The following is a 16,751-nucleotide window of genomic DNA, read 5'->3' on the forward strand; positions in this document are numbered from 1 at the left end:
CCACAGTACAGAACAACAGCTGGTCCTTGTTAGATTAGATGTCTGCCTCCCTCCCTTCCATTACTGGTTCTTGTCTGTTTACATTCTAACGTGTTAGAGAAAGGTTGATTTCCTTTTGCCTAAAGCCTTATTTAGGGAGTTCTGGGGGCTTAGTGGTAAGGAATTTTTGCAACCTCAAAGGCAGGTGGTTCTATCGATGGCTTTCCACTCAGTGGGACGCAACAACACAGTCTAACGTCAGCCTGGCACATCCTAATCACTCTGTGGAGTGAGGTCTCAAGATCCTTCCTCCAAAGTCTGTAATTCCTTTTGTTGCTGTTTTTGTTGTTAAACATAGCCATTTCAGTTGTTTCTATGTGTACAATTCAGTAGGTTCATGTTGTGTGGCCATTCTCGACCTTTCCCAAGTTGATCCTGCACCATTGTCCTAAAACCACATGCCCCTGAAGTTACTAGAGAATTTCTGGAGTTGCTCTTGTCACTTTGATTCCACATAGCTAGTTCATGAAAGAGCATAATCCTCAAAGCAGACTTCTTTTTTATTTTTAACTAAGGCTAAATTGTTGTTTGGTTTTAAGAAGAATTCGGGAATATTTTAGGTTTAAAAGTTTAAAGATTCTCTGAAGGAATGGTTTTAAAGGCACATACAACCTCTGGTTAGTTCTTCCAGAAATTCTGCTTGTTTGTGGATAATCTTTAGCAGATTTTACTTGCATGTGACATTAAAAGTTGACCCGTTTTGGGGGATGAGAATAAATACAGATTTACATCATTCATCAAGGAATATGTCCCGTGGTGCCTGCATCATGATAGCTGTACATTTGCTTGTCTTTAGGGGTGCAACACTTACTTGTCAGTTTCTTGTTTGGGGGGAATGATTTTAATCTTACTGCTTTTTAGAGTTTAGATATGTACATGTGTTTATCTTCTGCTCTTAAGTGTACAGCAGTTGTCATTCGTTTTACTATAACAGAGCTCCTACATTAAGACAGAGTAGGAAGAAGTATTGACCATGCACTTCTGAAACAACAGGCTTTTGAAAACCTTATGAAAGACAGGAGAACACTACAAATTAGTTGTACAATTAAGATGTTCTTTGATACCAAGACTCTAAACCTCCAAGCTAGGAAACTAAATCCAGTGAATCTTGGTTGTGTGGAACCTCAGCAAGGACATTTTTTTTTTCAATGAACATCTACAGAGATTTTGGAATTCCATTCATTCATTGCTGCACTTTTCTCCCCGCTGACACCCCCCCCCCTTAGCTCCTCTCCTTGAAAAGCAGAAGAAAACTCCTTCATTGGTACACATTCCCCCCCACACACACTCCCACCAACCCCAACCCCACCCCAAATATAATCCACTCTGCAACCCTCATTCCATACTCTTATGATAAACATAGTACACTATAATATAATACTTTTTTTAAACTATTCTCTCCTCATAGACTTCAGTGCAGTAAACATAATTTATCCAGTTTTTCTCAGTTTTACCCCCACCCCAGTGTCAGCCTCTTTCTACAACAGTGGCACCATATAGCATTTGTCCCTTTGTGACTGAGATATTTCACTCAGCATCATGTCCTCCAGGGTCACCCATTTTGAATAATGCATGAGTTCCTTGTTTTTAATGCAGTGTAGTATTCCATTATGTGAATATACCACAGCTTCTCTACCCCTGCGTTTGTTGATGGGCACTTAGGTTGTTTCCAACTAGCAAGGACATTTTTTAAAGTTGTTATTGCAAGGATATCTCACAACTTTCCTTTTAAAGCGTTATAGTTATATCAGTGAGACTCATCTGTATTTTACAACTATTTACTTTGTGGAAAGTGTCCCTTCAGACATGTTATCAGGAGGAGCAGTCCCTGGGGAAGGATACCGTGTTTGGTGGAGTGTCAGTGAAAAGAGGAAGACTGCCTGCATGCAGGCACAGTGTCTGCAGCAATGGACTCAAACCAAAACCAGCCCTAAACACGGCACCTGGGGACATGTCCTTCTGCTTTCACAAAGTTGGTGAGTCAAAACTGACAGCTAACTAAGATGAAAAAATCCCTGAGTAGTGCAAACTAGTTAGCATGCTCAGCTGTTATCTACTGGCTGGAGGTTTGAATCCACCCAGAGGCAACTTAAAAGAAGAAAGACTTGTCAGTCTACTTCTTAAAAATCAGCCACTGAGCCCCTATCAAATGTAGTTTTTCTCTGTCACATGAGTCAGAGTCTACTTGATGGCAGGTTATGAATAGAATTTACTTTGTGTAAAATTCTGCTGCCACTTAGAGATTCTGCCATACCAAATTAATTCATTTTAACAGGAAGATGAAAATATATAACATCATTGATGTTATTCAATATGCTTGTCAATTGAAAACTTTTCTAAATAAATTTAAATATTCCACTTTAGGTTATGAGAGAAAACAAGACTTTGATACTAGAACACAACTTCTTCCTCCGTACTGAGGCTGGCCCAGCAAGTCCTAAGTCAGGTGGGAGAAGCCAGTAGAGGCATAATGGGTTTTCATTTTAGAAGCTGAGAAGAGGCTTGCCAATTTCTGGGTCTCGCCTAAATACGAAGAATCCCATTCTTCTAGGACTTTTCTTTCTGCCTCCCTCCCAGCCTTCCACTTTGCTCTCTTTCCTCCCCTGAAACCTGGCAAGTCCAGTGGAGTATTACTTCATCAAGGAAATTGAAATCATCAGCATCAACTCTTCCCAAGTGCCTGAATTTTTTTCTAAATTTATCAGAATATCAGTCGTAATTCCTGTCCTCCCTCTAGTTTCTTTCAGGGTGAGGCGTCTCCATCCAGTTCAAAGCCAGCTCTTCAGCTCCTCCCAATTTCATCAGAATCTTGTATCATTAATTATCCTAATTCTCCAGTGCTCTTTTCCTCACCTCCCTAACTAATCCCTTCCCCCTGCCCCCAAAATATGTTAATATTTTTTCCATACTTGACTGTTTGGTTTTTTTACTGACTCTCCTCCTTAATTGCTGTTTTGTCTTCCTCCTTCCCTGCTTGTCCATAATCCTGGGGAAGGGGAAGGGGACCCAGGGGAAGGGGAGGTGAGTGAGAAGACAGTATTCTTCTGATGTCTCTACTTCCTCCTTCCGCTTCATTAGCACAGCCCAAGCCTGTATTAGCTTTTTGGGGAACTGTGTCATATACTTGGCTCATTTTAAGTTTATAATGAACTAAACCCTCTGGATCATTTTAAAGAAATTATTGCCAAGTGAAAATTAATCTTGAATTTGAACAATAAATTGTTTGCACTCACATTTACAGAGTTTCAATATAGCTGGTTCCTAAATTCTGTCATCTCCAGCTTTGTATCATCTCCCATTCACTCAGCCCGCTATTGATCTCAGTTTGGGCTCCAGATCTCTTAGATGCTCCAGAGGTAGGTCAGGCAACTCAGAGGCCACTTCCCCACTGTCTTCAGAGTTCCACAGAAGGATTGAGTTCCATCTGCAGAGATTACTGACTCATCACAACATCTGTATTAGTGTCCTCCCTCAGTCTCACTTCCCCATCCTCTTTTGACTAGATTTCAAAATGAGCCACTTTCCACTCAAATCCTTGACGCAGAATCAAAGTTGGAAGACACTCGCCTAAAACATCTACCATCTATTGAACAATTGTTCAAATTCCTTTAAAATAAATCATTTTTTTTCCTCACATTAATAGTGGAAAATACTAGCTCCATTTTAAAGTGGGTAACTCCAAGAGTTCATATTGTAGCAGAGCAAAATATGAGTTTATACTTAGTGGGAAGGAAGTTCAACCAGATGTCCATCTTACCAATGGAAGTGGTTTTCTCAGCAAAAAGAAACAAAATGTTTTATACTCATTTCCTGATCTGCAATGTTATAACTCAGGGAAAAATTAAGTGCTGTTTTGCCAGGGTTGTGATATATAGTTTTCTCTACTTAAGATTTTTTTTTTTTTTGCTGATCAGTTTAACTTCCAAGACATGACATTTTTTTCTTCATTTCCTTGCATGCGCTGTTCAGAACCATACTTTAATTATTCATCACCTTTCAAAAACACTAGGAAAGGGGAAGTAGGTCTCACACAGAAAGTCATGCACAGTTTCTGGGAGCCCCTTCTGGGCAGCAATAATTCCTCACCCTCCACTCTGTACCAGACTCTGCTAGGAGATCACTGTGAAACCGTGTTCTGTAAAACAAGGGCTTATTGTTTCTAGTCCTCCCTTCAAAAACTGCTGGGAAATACAGCTGAGGAGGAAGAAGATTGTAGAATGAAGCCAACATCCAAAGTAGCGTGTCTAGGACCCTTACATCTTCCACAATGCCACCCCCTGTCAATTCAATTCTTTGCTCCTCTACTCATGGCCAAAGCTCAAGTCCTCATTCTGATTAAAAGTTTGGGAATACTTCTGCCTGTAAACTAGTCTACATTCACTCGAAAGACCTGCCTGGGTGGCATTTGTTCTCCTGATTGCCCCCTTCTCTAGTTTTATGCTGTTGCATGTATTAAAGTCTGAGCATAATCAAGTGTTCTAGAATTCCCATTCTTCCCAAAGTTATCCATAATTTATTACAAACCACACAATTGAATACTTTTGCAGTCAATAAAACACAAGTAAACCTCTTTCTGGTGTTCTCTGTTTTGAGCCAAGATCTGTCTGACATCTGTAATGATATGACTCCTACATTCTGAATCCTGCTTGAATTGGTTTCTGGAGATGACAAAAAAAGTGGAAAAGGGAGGAAGGAGGTTAAGCCAAAGAAACAATTCCTAAATGTGGTGGACTTAACACCTAATGTAGTGTGGCAGGTAGTTTCAATAGGATGAGTACGTATCTATTTCCTATATAGCAAATTACAACCCCTCCTGCCAAATTTAGCAGCTAAAAACAGTAATAAACATTGATTATTTAATGTTGTTTCTGGGATTCTGGATTTCAAGAATGGCTTTGAGGATCTTTCTGGTTCTGGAAGTTGAAGGCTAGCTATTGACCAGGATTTCAGTCATCTGCAGACTTAACTAAGCCAGATTCATTTTCAAGAGAATTCATTCCCATTACTGTTGGCAAGAGTCTGCAATTCCTAGCTGGCTGTTGGCAGCAAGCTTGTTTCTCACTGTGGACCTCTCTATAGATCAACTTAAAGTGTCCTCATTATATAGTACTGGCTTTCCTCAGAGCATGTTGTCTAGGATAAAATAAGAGAAAACCCCAAAACCTTGTCTAAATTTATTTTGTTGTATCTTGTTTGAATGTTTACACTGCAGAATAGGTTCCCATACACTATCGTGTCAATTCTCATTACTTCCATTCCCATCAACTTCATCTCACCTTTCCTCAGTCTCATCTGTGCTTCAGAGTAGCTTGTCTATTTAGTCTCAGATAATTTTTAAAAGAATGCTGCCCTGACAGGTGATGAATCTTGATCTTTTGAAGTAACCTGCTATTTTGTCAAAAGATGACATCAGGGAATCATTTTGGTTTATGATTTAAAGAGAATGTCAGGGTAATAATTAGAGATATTACTCCCAACTGTATGGGTCCTCACACCAATACGGAACATTTAAACACAAATCATTTCCCTTTAACCTAGGACAAAAGAAACAGAAGTTTTTGTGCAGATGGGTAAGAGGTAATTTCAGAATGCAAGACATTACATGGTTATAATAAGTTTAAAATTATAGAAACATGAAATGAGATTCAATTTTTAAAAAAAATTGTTATTCATTTATTGTTGCACATTTTTTTCCCCTCTCCCTCCCCCAGCCCAGAGATTCAAATTATAAACAGCATGAGGGACTGATTTTCTGTTGAGCAGAGGAAAAAGAGAATTTTGTGTCCAGTGCGGCTGCTTATTCATAAAACTAACCGAGACCACAAATGAGGAGTGTCTGCCAAAGTACAAAGATAGTGGTGTAATCTGTTTTATAACCCCCGCCTTAGCTCAGCACTGTGTACATTGGAAAATCAATATTTAATACTTTATGGAATTAAATTCACCTGGGAAATTGAGATGGATTCTAAGAACAGATCCGTGTTACCTCATTGAGCTGTTGCAGATTTAAATTTTGCTTCCTCCAGGTGTTTTGTTGACATACTCAGTTCTTTTCTTTAGACTAGAGAGAGTCATTTGATTGCATACTGGGAGTCTATGGGCCAAACCCTACCAGCAGAATTGTTTTGTTCCACTAAAACTATTTGTTTATATATATTTATATGGATTTTTTAAAGATTTTAGGTAAAGCATACCTATGATAGTTCCCCATGGGCTCCATTACTTTTTGTTACCTAACATCTGTCAGCCTTATTGGTCCCTAAAGGCACTTGAATGTGAGATTTATGCATCTAGAGTTTTAGATCTCAAGATTACATTTTGTGATTATTAGTTCAGCTTATTCTTATTCTGCATCCCAAAGGTGAACTCTTCCCCGCAGAGCACTTTTTGGCTTCAGGTCAAAAGTGCTGTCTGGAAGAATTTCCCTTTCTGCTTAGCTGCTGTCCCTCTGCAAACTACTAAAGCTTTGGTTTGTCTCTCACTTTTTGCTCTCTTCCTTCTTTGTTATTCCTAGTGACATTCTTCTCCATTTCCCCACTTCTGTCAACTTTCACATTCTAGATGGTACAGGAAGGAAAATTAAGAACTTTGAGGTCAGAAAGGCTTGATCTCTACTCATTTTAAAAAAATGGGAATAATAATCACCAGTTAGTGCGAATATTTAACATGTTTGGCTGTTAACCAAAAAGTTGAAGGTTTGTGCCTGCCCAGAGGTGCCTAGGAAGAAAGGCCTGGCAATCTGCTTTAGAAAAATCAGTTTTAATGAAAGAATCTTTTCTTTTACTTTTCCATAATTTTTGACTCATGTACTTATAACTTGTTAGTTAAATTTGTGTCTTTTAGGTTGCAACCCCCCATGATACATCTTCAGGGATATGAACATGTACGGCTAAGCACAATTAATAACAGTGCATCTAAATTCCAAAATCAATCTCCATAATAGTCTATGTGTTTCCTACTGCCAAAGGGGCCCTTTAGAGTAGTGAGAGAAGATCTTCACCCTGAAACCCACAGCGTCCCTTTTCAGCAGGAAGTAGCTAAGAGAATACACCATCCCCTTTTCCTTATGAATCAGGGTGAAGTCTCTCTCAGGGAGGAGTGATAGGGAATGGCAAAGGACACACCGACAAAGGAGATTAATCAGAACTGACTTTGACAAGCACTGTGACAATTGGACAATTAAAACAGACATTCGGATGGCGGGGAAGAAGAACAAACTGGGGAGGAGGGTAGAGAGAATGGTGCAGCAATGAAGGAATGAAAACCCAAAATCCCTGTAAATGTTCATTAAAACTAATAAAATTTAATAAAATTAAAAAAAATTAATCAAGCCAAAAAAAAAAGAAAAATCAGTTTTTCAAAATCTTAATTTCACGGATAACAAACCTACTCTGATGTGACAGGGTTTTTATGACTCAGAATTGACTCAATAGCAACTGTGGGGGAGAGTTGTGAGTGTGATCCTGTAGACAAAGCCTAGGTCACACATAAACTTGAGAAATATGCTCCCTTCTTTGTGGCTAATATTTTCCAAGACCTTCTGTAAAGCTATTTGCACTGTCCTCCCACTTTTAATCTCAGTGTATCCAGTATATATTTATCTTTTAATTCATTAATTTATTCTGTAAATATCATTTGACCACTTACTCTGTACTCTGGCCACTGTATGAGTATTGAGAAAAACCGAAAGATACCCTTCCAGTGTTTACCGAGTTTATGGTCTACTCATGGGTAATAGACATTAACCCAAGAGCCACATAAATAGATGTAAATGTACAACTTTTAGCTGCCATTATATCCCAAAGGAGTCATGGACTATTATCACAGAGGGAAGTAGTCTAGTCAGGAAGGAAAGTTTCTAAAAACTGATGATTGAGCTGAGATTAAAAGGAAATAGAAGTTAATTGGTGGCCACCAGCTGCTCTGTGGGAGAAAGGTAGACAATCCCCTCCTATGTGATTAACTGCCTCTGGAAACCAATTGGAGGATCAGCTATGGGTCGGTTCTGCCTGTACAGTACACAACAACAACAAGGTCAAAGATAAAATGGATCAGTTTTAGGGATCTCTTGTGGCCTAGTGGCAAAAAGCTGTGTTGCAATCCTAAAAGTGGGCAATTCAAATCCACCAGATGCTCGTCTGGAGAAGGAGGGGCAATCTCCTCCTGTGCCAGTTGAATTGGATTCAATGGTACACAATAAGAAAAAAGAAAATGCCAAACATTTGTTGTTATTTTCTCCTTTCTTTTTCCTTCTTCCATTCCTCCATCACATTATCATCATTGAGCCAAGAAAGTAACCTATGTTGCTGCTTTTCATTTTCCTGTATATTCTATTTTATCCTCCTGTAACAATTTGTTTCTCCTTTCATTCAAATCAAGACATTGAAGTCATTTAATAGCCACAATTCAACTTACTGACCCAGCAGTCCAGAGGCTGTAAATTGCACTGGAGGAAATTGCCCATCTTTCTCCTACAGAGCTGCTGGTGGATTTGAACCATGTACCTTGACATTGTAGCACAGCACAGCCCCCAACCCACAAGACCGCAACAACGTCCTCATTTAATATAGACTTTTTAACTTAACTATATTCTTGTGAAATGTTTTACTATATTGTGTATATGTCTTTTTCATGTATGTAAATGGTACTGTATTATTTTTTTCACTTGTCACTGTATTCTTAGTATCTGCATTACTCAGTGTATATATAATTTATTATTCTGCTTGCTGCATGGTATTTGTTTTAGGATGGGTTCTTAGTATGGAAAAAGAAGCAAAAATAATAAAATTGGGAGAGAGAGAGATTTCTTTCCAAGTATGACTCACTTGTTTTGTAGAGGCTGGCAAGTCCCAGATCTGCAGGTCGGACCTCAAGATGGGAAGACTAATGAGGTCTGAGTTGTAGGCAGCTGAGATTTTTGGCTGCTGACTTTGGAAGCTACTGGCTTCAGGGACTGATGAATCCAAGGATGGTTATTGGAAAGTAGGGTTGCAGAATGCTTGCTCTGGACACTGGCAAGTTCAAAGTCAGCAATTAAGGATGGCCACTGGTTCAAGTCTGGAAAACAAGCCATATAGCCAGATGTAAGAGCAGACAAAAAGCTCTAGTCCAAACGTATTCAATGCAAGTCACACCTGCATTAAGGAAACTTTCCCTAATCAGATAAGGCTGGTCACATCTTTACAAGTCTAAGTCTCTAATCTTGTCTCACTAACATAGAGGTTAGCCTTTAAGATATATTAGTAGTCAAAGAGCTGTAATTTTTTTGGAGACTGATATAATTCCTGAGATTATAATGTTTAGATCACCTTTCAAACCTGAAATAAAACTCACCCTTGTGATTCAATTCCCCCAAACAGTAGAAGAGTAATACCACAGAGGTGTTTATTCCTTAGGGCAGTCAACTACATGAAATCAGAAGGGCAGTGTTTGCTCAGTAAGCCTCAGCAGGCATGAAAGGGTAGGATAGAGGGGTTAAAGGAAATAAGAATCACATGGAGGAAGGAAGAAGAAGAAGAAAGATACATACACGGTGGGGATTATAATCTGTCATAAAACAAAATGTGTATGAATACTTGAAGGGAAAAACAGTTTACTTTGTAAACTTTCACTCAAATTAGAAGTTTTAAAACCTGAAAAAAAGCCATTTTATAGAGTCCTTTTACATGTTAAAGTTTCCAAAAGAACTTACTGTTTCAAATGTACATAGCAGACACACACTAGGTGTGTGTACTGAATGTACAATTGTACTGAATGTACAATTTAATAATACTAGTTACATTCTTTGTGTGGTGCAACTATTTTCATACTCTGGAGTATTTGTCCTCTGTTAATATAAACTTACTGTTCCCCAGATTTCCTATTTAATCTTTCAAGTGGCTATTTTGAGCTCATATAACTCGTTGTTACCAAGTTGATAACTCATTGTTATCAAGTTGACCCTCCAGTGGATTTTCAGAGACTGCAAATTGCACAGGAGGGAATAACTTTTTCTTCCATAGAGCAGCTAGTGTATTCAAACTTCTGCCCTTTGGGTTGACAGCACCACTCCTTACCCAACAGACCATCTGAGTTCCCTTGATCTCATATATTGTTGTTAGGAGCCATCGAGTCAAGTGTGTCCATACCAACCCTGTGAACAATAGATCTGCACCCTGTCCTATCCTGGGCCTTCCTCACAATCTCTTGACACATTCAATCCCATTGCTGCTGCAATCACTGTATATGTCCATTTTGTTGAGAGTCTGCTTCCTCTTCTGTCTCTCCACCTTTCCAAACATATGTCCCTCTCTTTGTTATAGCCTCTCCTTGCAACATCCCCAAAGTAGATGAGATGAAGCTTTACTATCTTTGCCTCCAAGGAGCACTCTGGCTGCACCTTTTCTAAGACATATGTTTGTTTTTCTTGCAATCTATGGGGTATTCAGTACTCTTCTCCAGTACCACAGTTGAAAGGCATCAATTCTTCTTCTTTTTTTTTTTTTTTTTTGTGAGGAAAATTTGTACTTAGAATTAGCCCGCTGGGCTCAGTTTAGATTACCCCAGTTTTGTTGACAACATCCGAAACATCATAGTCAAGAGCAAGTCGAAAAGAGGCCACCTTCTCTCCATTAGGCGTAATCGAGGTGTCAGTGTCATAGAGCTGCTTTACAACTTGTTTGATTTGGTGTTTTTTGGCCTTAATAGCTACAGTGAACACAAGTGTGTTGTTATGTTTATCTTCTTCATGGTGGACTCAGTGGTCAGGGGAAATTTGATAGCATAGTGGGCAAGCTTGTTATTCCTAGGAGCCCTCTTCCAGGGTTATTTGGGCTGTCTTCAGAGTCTCAGCATCTTAGGCCTCTGGAAGTTGGGTGACGTACAGATCTTTTTGTGTGTGTGGCTGTGGATGCCCTTCAGGACAGCCTTCTTGGACTTTTTTTAAATTTTTTAAATAATTTTAATGAACATTTACAGAGAATTTGGATTTCCATTCATTCATTGCTGCACTTCTCTACCCGCCCAGCCCTCTCCCACCACCCCCCAGTTCGCTCCTCTCCTTCAAAAGCAAAAGAAAGACTCCCTCCCTGGTACACAATCCCCCCACACCCCTCCCACCGCCCCAAGTACATTCCACTATGCAACCTTAATTGTGGACTCTTGTGATAACCTTAATACCCTATCATACATCGCTTTTAAATTATTCACTCCCTCATCTGTTTCGGTGCAGTATACACAATTTAGCCAGTTTTTCTCAGTCTTACCCCCACCCTGCTATCAGTCCCATTTTACAGCAGTGGCACCATGCAATGTTTGTACTTTTGCGACTGAGATATCTCACTCAGCATAATGTCCTCCAGGCTCACCCCTTTTGAATAATACTGCATGAGTTCCTTGTTTTTCAATACAACATAGTATTCCATTGTGTGAATATACCACAGCTTCTCTATCCATTCGTTTGCTGATGGGCACCTGGGTTGTTTCCAACTCCTTGCTATTGTGAACAGAGCTGCGATAAACATGGGTGTGCATATATCTGCTTGGATGTCAGTTATGGTCTCTTTGGGATATGTTCCCAGTAGTGGAATTGCTGGGTCAAATGGTATCTCTATTTGCAACTTTTTGAGAAAGCGCCATACCGCCTTCCACAGTGGTTTCACCCTTGGTGGCCTTTTTAATACCTTTGCTTTGGATTCCGTTTTGGGAGGGGCAAGGGCTTCCTTCTTTGCTTTTGGCATCATCTCTGTAGAAAGACAACATCAATTTATACATAGACTTTAAAATAACGCAAAGCTTAAGGTAAATATTCTTTACTATTTAAACTAATTACTAATTTTAAATTCACTTATTCAAATGTTTTTAAGGAGGAGTAAACAAAAAATTTTGTAAAGAACATAAAAAAATAGATGATAGATAAATAGATTGGTTATATTCAGTATGAGTTGAAGCTCAACATAAAGAAAAAATAGATACTCACTGGGCAAATTGGCAGCATCATTATGAATGGTGAAGAGATTGAGATTGTTAACAGTTTTTGTTTGCTTGGCTCCACAATCAACACTGTTGGCACCAGCAGCCAGGAAATTAATAGACAAATTGCATTGGGAAAGTCAGCTGTCAGGAACCTCTCCAGAGTACTGAGAGTAATAATATCAATCTGGAGACTAAGGTGTGCCTGATCCAAGCCATAGTCTTCACAGTTGCTTGCTATGCGTCAGAGAGCTAGACAATAACTGGGGATGATAGAAAAATAATTTATGCCTTTGAGTTTTCATGCTAGAGAAGAGTGTTGAATATACCATGGACTGCTAGGAGAACAAGCAGGTTCATTCGTCCTAGAGAAGGTGAAACCAGGATGCTCCTTGGAGGCAAGGATTCTGAAGCTTTGTCTGACATACTTTGGACATGTTACAAGGAGTGACTGGTCCTTGGAAAGGTACATCATGCTTGGGATGGTAGAGGGACTGCACAGAAGAGGAAGACCCTCAAGATGAATTGATTCAGCCACTGGGGCAGTGGGGTAGGTGTGTCAGAGACAATAAAGTTGGCCCAGGATAGAGCAGGGTTTAGGGCTCCTGTACATGGAGGGTTGCTGTGAGTTGCAAGCAACTTGACAGCACATAACAACAAAAACATACACATATATAAAAAGAATATTCCTCCCTAGTATTTTCATCTCTATTAATTCACTATAGAATGATGGGGTAGGGGATGGCTAGTGGGAAGAAAAAAGAAAAATTTAAAAATATGCCTGGGTCCAAATCCAAACGGGAAAAAAGAGAACACTTCAGGAGATATTTTTGGTTTAAGGTTTAAAGATTATCCCAAGGTAATAGTCTGAGAGATTCATCCATCCAGGAAGACTGGATTTAGTGCAAGTTTGAGATTCTGCTTCTGCATTTTCTCCCTCTTTATCAGGATTTTTCTTTGATCAAAATAATGATAGCCTGGCATCAGACAGTTCTGATCTCATGGCAAAGGAGGCAGTTGTTCATGGGAGAGTTCATATTAACTCTATAATCCATTACGTCCTCTTTTGCCTGACTCACCTTCTTCCTGAGTTGTTCTAGGCAGATAGAGATGAATGGTTGTTATTTAGATGGCTGCTTGAACTTAGAGAAGCTAAAGTGAAAGGAAGAAATGTTTAACTCTTTAAATAGAAGATGCCAAAGGACAGCTTGAGAAGACAAAACATAATGTAATGATGATAGGTGCAGAGACCTAGAATTAGAAAAAGAAAAGGGGAGAAGAACATACTCAGCATTTCTAAGCTGTAAGAACTGAAGAAGAAAAAAAAAGTCAGGCCTCGCATTGTAGTACCTAAGGATCCCATGGGTAAAATTATGGAATGAGGAAGCATTCAAAGAGGGGAGGACACAAAATCACTTTACTAAAAATAATTGGTTGATTTATTAAATTTATTTAATGATAGATTCTTATTAATAAAATTTTATTAAAGAAGATAATTTATTTCAAATAAATAAGTCTCCAGGAATTGTCAGAATATCTATTGAGGTGTTCCAGCAAACAGATGCTATCTTACATGTCCTCAGTTGTCTATACCAAGAAATTTGGAAAGCAGTTCCCTGGGCAACCAACTAGGAAAAAAAACCTATACTTGTGCACATTAAAAAAAAAAGTAATCCAACATAATGTCAAAATTATCAAACAATATCACTAATAAAGCAGGGCTTTATGAGGAAGAATGTGGCATCAGGATTGGAGGAAGACAACTCAGCAATCTATGTTATGCAGAAAGAAGGTCAAGGACTGTAGTCTGCAAGATGGATTGAAGTTCAACATCAAGAAGACAAAGATTTTCACCACTGGGTCAATTGGCAGCACTATAATAGATGGAGAAGAGCTTGAGTTTGTTAACAATTACTACTTACTCAGCTCCACAATCAACACTCTTAATTAACATCAGCAGTCAGGAAGTCAAAAGACGAATTGCACTGGAAAAATCTGCTGTCATGGAACTCTCCAGAGTACTGAAAAGCAACTATGTCAGTCTAGAGACTAAGGTGCTCCTAATCCAGGGCATGGTCTTTAAAATTACTTGCTATGAATCACAAAGCTGGAGAGTGACTAAGGATGACAGAAGAAGAATCAATGCCTTCTAATTATGGTGCTGGAGAAGAGTCTTGAACATACATGCCAGGACTACCACAAAAGCAAATAGATCTGTCTTGGAGAGGGTGAAACCAAGTTTCTCTTTGGAGGCTAGGATTTTGAAGCGCCATCTCACATACTTTGGGCATGTAGCCAGGAGAGACTGGTTCTTGGAGAAGGACATCATGCTCAGAAGGGTGGAAGGACCCAGCGTAAGAGAGGAAAACTCTGGATGAGATGGATTGATACAGTGACTGGGGCAGTGGGGGTTGGTGTATCAGAATCAGGAAAGGGCAGAGCTCAGAGCTGCTAGATTCATCAACAGCCTGCGTTATGCAGATGATACAACCCTGCTCGCTGAAACTGAGGAGGACCTGAAGTGCTTGTTTGCAGAAGGTCAAAGACTGCAGCCTTCAATCTGAATTGAAGCCCAACAGCAAGAAAATAAAGATTCTCACCACGGGACCAATTGGTAGCATCATTATGAATGGTCAAGAGATTGAGATTGCTAACAGTTTTCGTTCACTTGGTTCCACAATCAACACTTTTGGTAACAGCAGCCAAGAAATCAGGAGATGAATTGCATTGGGAAAGTCAGCTGTCAAGGACTTCTCCAGAGTACTGAAGAGCAACAACATCAAGCTGGAGACTAAGGTACATCTGTTATGGGCCCTAGTCTTCGCAATTGTGTTCTGTGTGTTGGAGAGCTGGACAGTCACTAGGAATGATAGAAAGAGAATTGATGGTTTTGAGCTGTTGTGCTGGAGAAAAGTGTTGAATATACCATGAACTGCTAGGAGAACAAACAGGTTCATCCAGGAGAGGGTGAACTCGGGCTGCTCCTTGAAGGCAAGGATTCTGAAGCTTCGTCTAACATACTTTGGGCATGTTTGCAAGGAGGGACCAGTCCTCAGAGAGGGACATCATGTTTGGGGGGGGGCGTGGAGGGACAATGCAAGACATGAAGAGCATCAATGAGATGGATCAATTCAGTGATTGGGGTAATGGGAGTAGGTATGTTGGAGACAGTGAGGTTGGCATAGGATAGAGTAGGGTGTAGAGGTCTTGTACATAGGGTCACTATGAGTCGCAAGCAACTCAGCTGCACATAACAATATAGGTCGCAGGCGACTTGATGGCACATAACAATAATCACTAATATTACATACATTAAAATTCTACTAATGGTTATTACGTATCAACAGGAAACTATCAGAAATGCAAGCTTCATTCAGAAGAGGCAATGGAATTAGGCCATGGACATTGCTGATGTCAGATATATCGTCAGTCAAAGCTGAGATCAGAAAGACCTTTGCTTGTGCTTTATTGTCTATACAAAGGCATTCAGCTGTGTGGATTATAATAAATTATGGATGTTTTTGAGAAGAATGGGAATCACAGAGCTCTGCACTGTTCTTGTGTGGAACCTGTACGTGAGCCAGAAAGCAATTATTTGAACAGAAGAGGACACTGTAGTTTAAAATCAGGAAAAGTGGCCACCAGAGTTGTTTCCTTTCACTACTATCAACACTGTTCAATATGTTTACTGAACAAATAATCTGAAAAACCAAACTAGATAAAGAAGAACATGGATCAGGATTGACGGAAGGCTCATCAATGATCTGTGATATGGAGATGGCACTACCTCGCTTCCTGAAAGGACAGAGAAAGTACAGCACTTACTGAAGAAGATCAAAGACTTCAGTATGGACTGCACCTCTGCATAACCCTTGCCTTTGACGAGGTTCCAGCTCATAGCCGCCCTCCATCGAGTGTCTGAGGATGTAAATCTTTAGAGGAGGAGACTGTGCATTTTACTCCTGAGGAGTAATTGGTGGATTTGAACTCCCAACCTGTTTTGATATGCCTAATATGTTACTCATTAACCACTATGTCACCTGTGCTCCTTATACTTCAACATAATGAAAACTGTAATCCTTATAATTAGACCAATAAACAACCTTTTGATAAATGAAGGAAAGGTGAAAGATGTTGACAATTTCATTTTTCTTAAATCCACAAACATATTCATGAAAGCAGCAACCAACAAATCAGAAGACATTGTATCATGAAAATAGACTCTGTATTCTCTTTGAAGTGCTAATGAGCAAGGATGCCAATTTAAAGACCAAGCAAGGTGTTCCTGACCTAAGCGTCAGTGTTTTCCATTGCTTTACATGTGCGTGAAAGTTGGACACTGAATAAGGAAGGCCGAAGAAAGTCTGGATTTGGTGCTGGTTTAGCATAATGAACAGACAGATCATGAACTACCAAAAGAATAAACAAATTTGTCTTTGAAATAGTTTTTGGAAGGACACAAGGATGATGAGACTTTATTTCTCATTCTTTGGGCATGCTGTTAGGAGTCTGTCAGTCCTTTGAAAAAGGACATCATGTTTGGAAAAGGAGCGGAGTCAACAAAGAAGAGGAAGCCTGTCAACAAGAAGGACTGAGAGAGGGGCTGCACCAGTGGGTTAAGCACTGAGAAGATTGTGAAGATGGCCCAGGTTTGGCAGAGTTTTGATCTACTGCACATACGTGGCCACCATGAGCCAGGATATACTCAACGGAACCTCACAACAATGGCAGCAATGAAAAATACTTTTTACATATTCCTATAT

Source organism: Elephantulus edwardii, unplaced genomic scaffold (genome assembly GCF_000299155.1).
Source record: "Elephantulus edwardii isolate Elephantulus edwardi_28Jun2011 unplaced genomic scaffold, EleEdw1.0 scaffold00007, whole genome shotgun sequence".
In the NCBI taxonomy this organism is placed as follows: domain Eukaryota; kingdom Metazoa; phylum Chordata; class Mammalia; order Macroscelidea; family Macroscelididae; genus Elephantulus; species Elephantulus edwardii.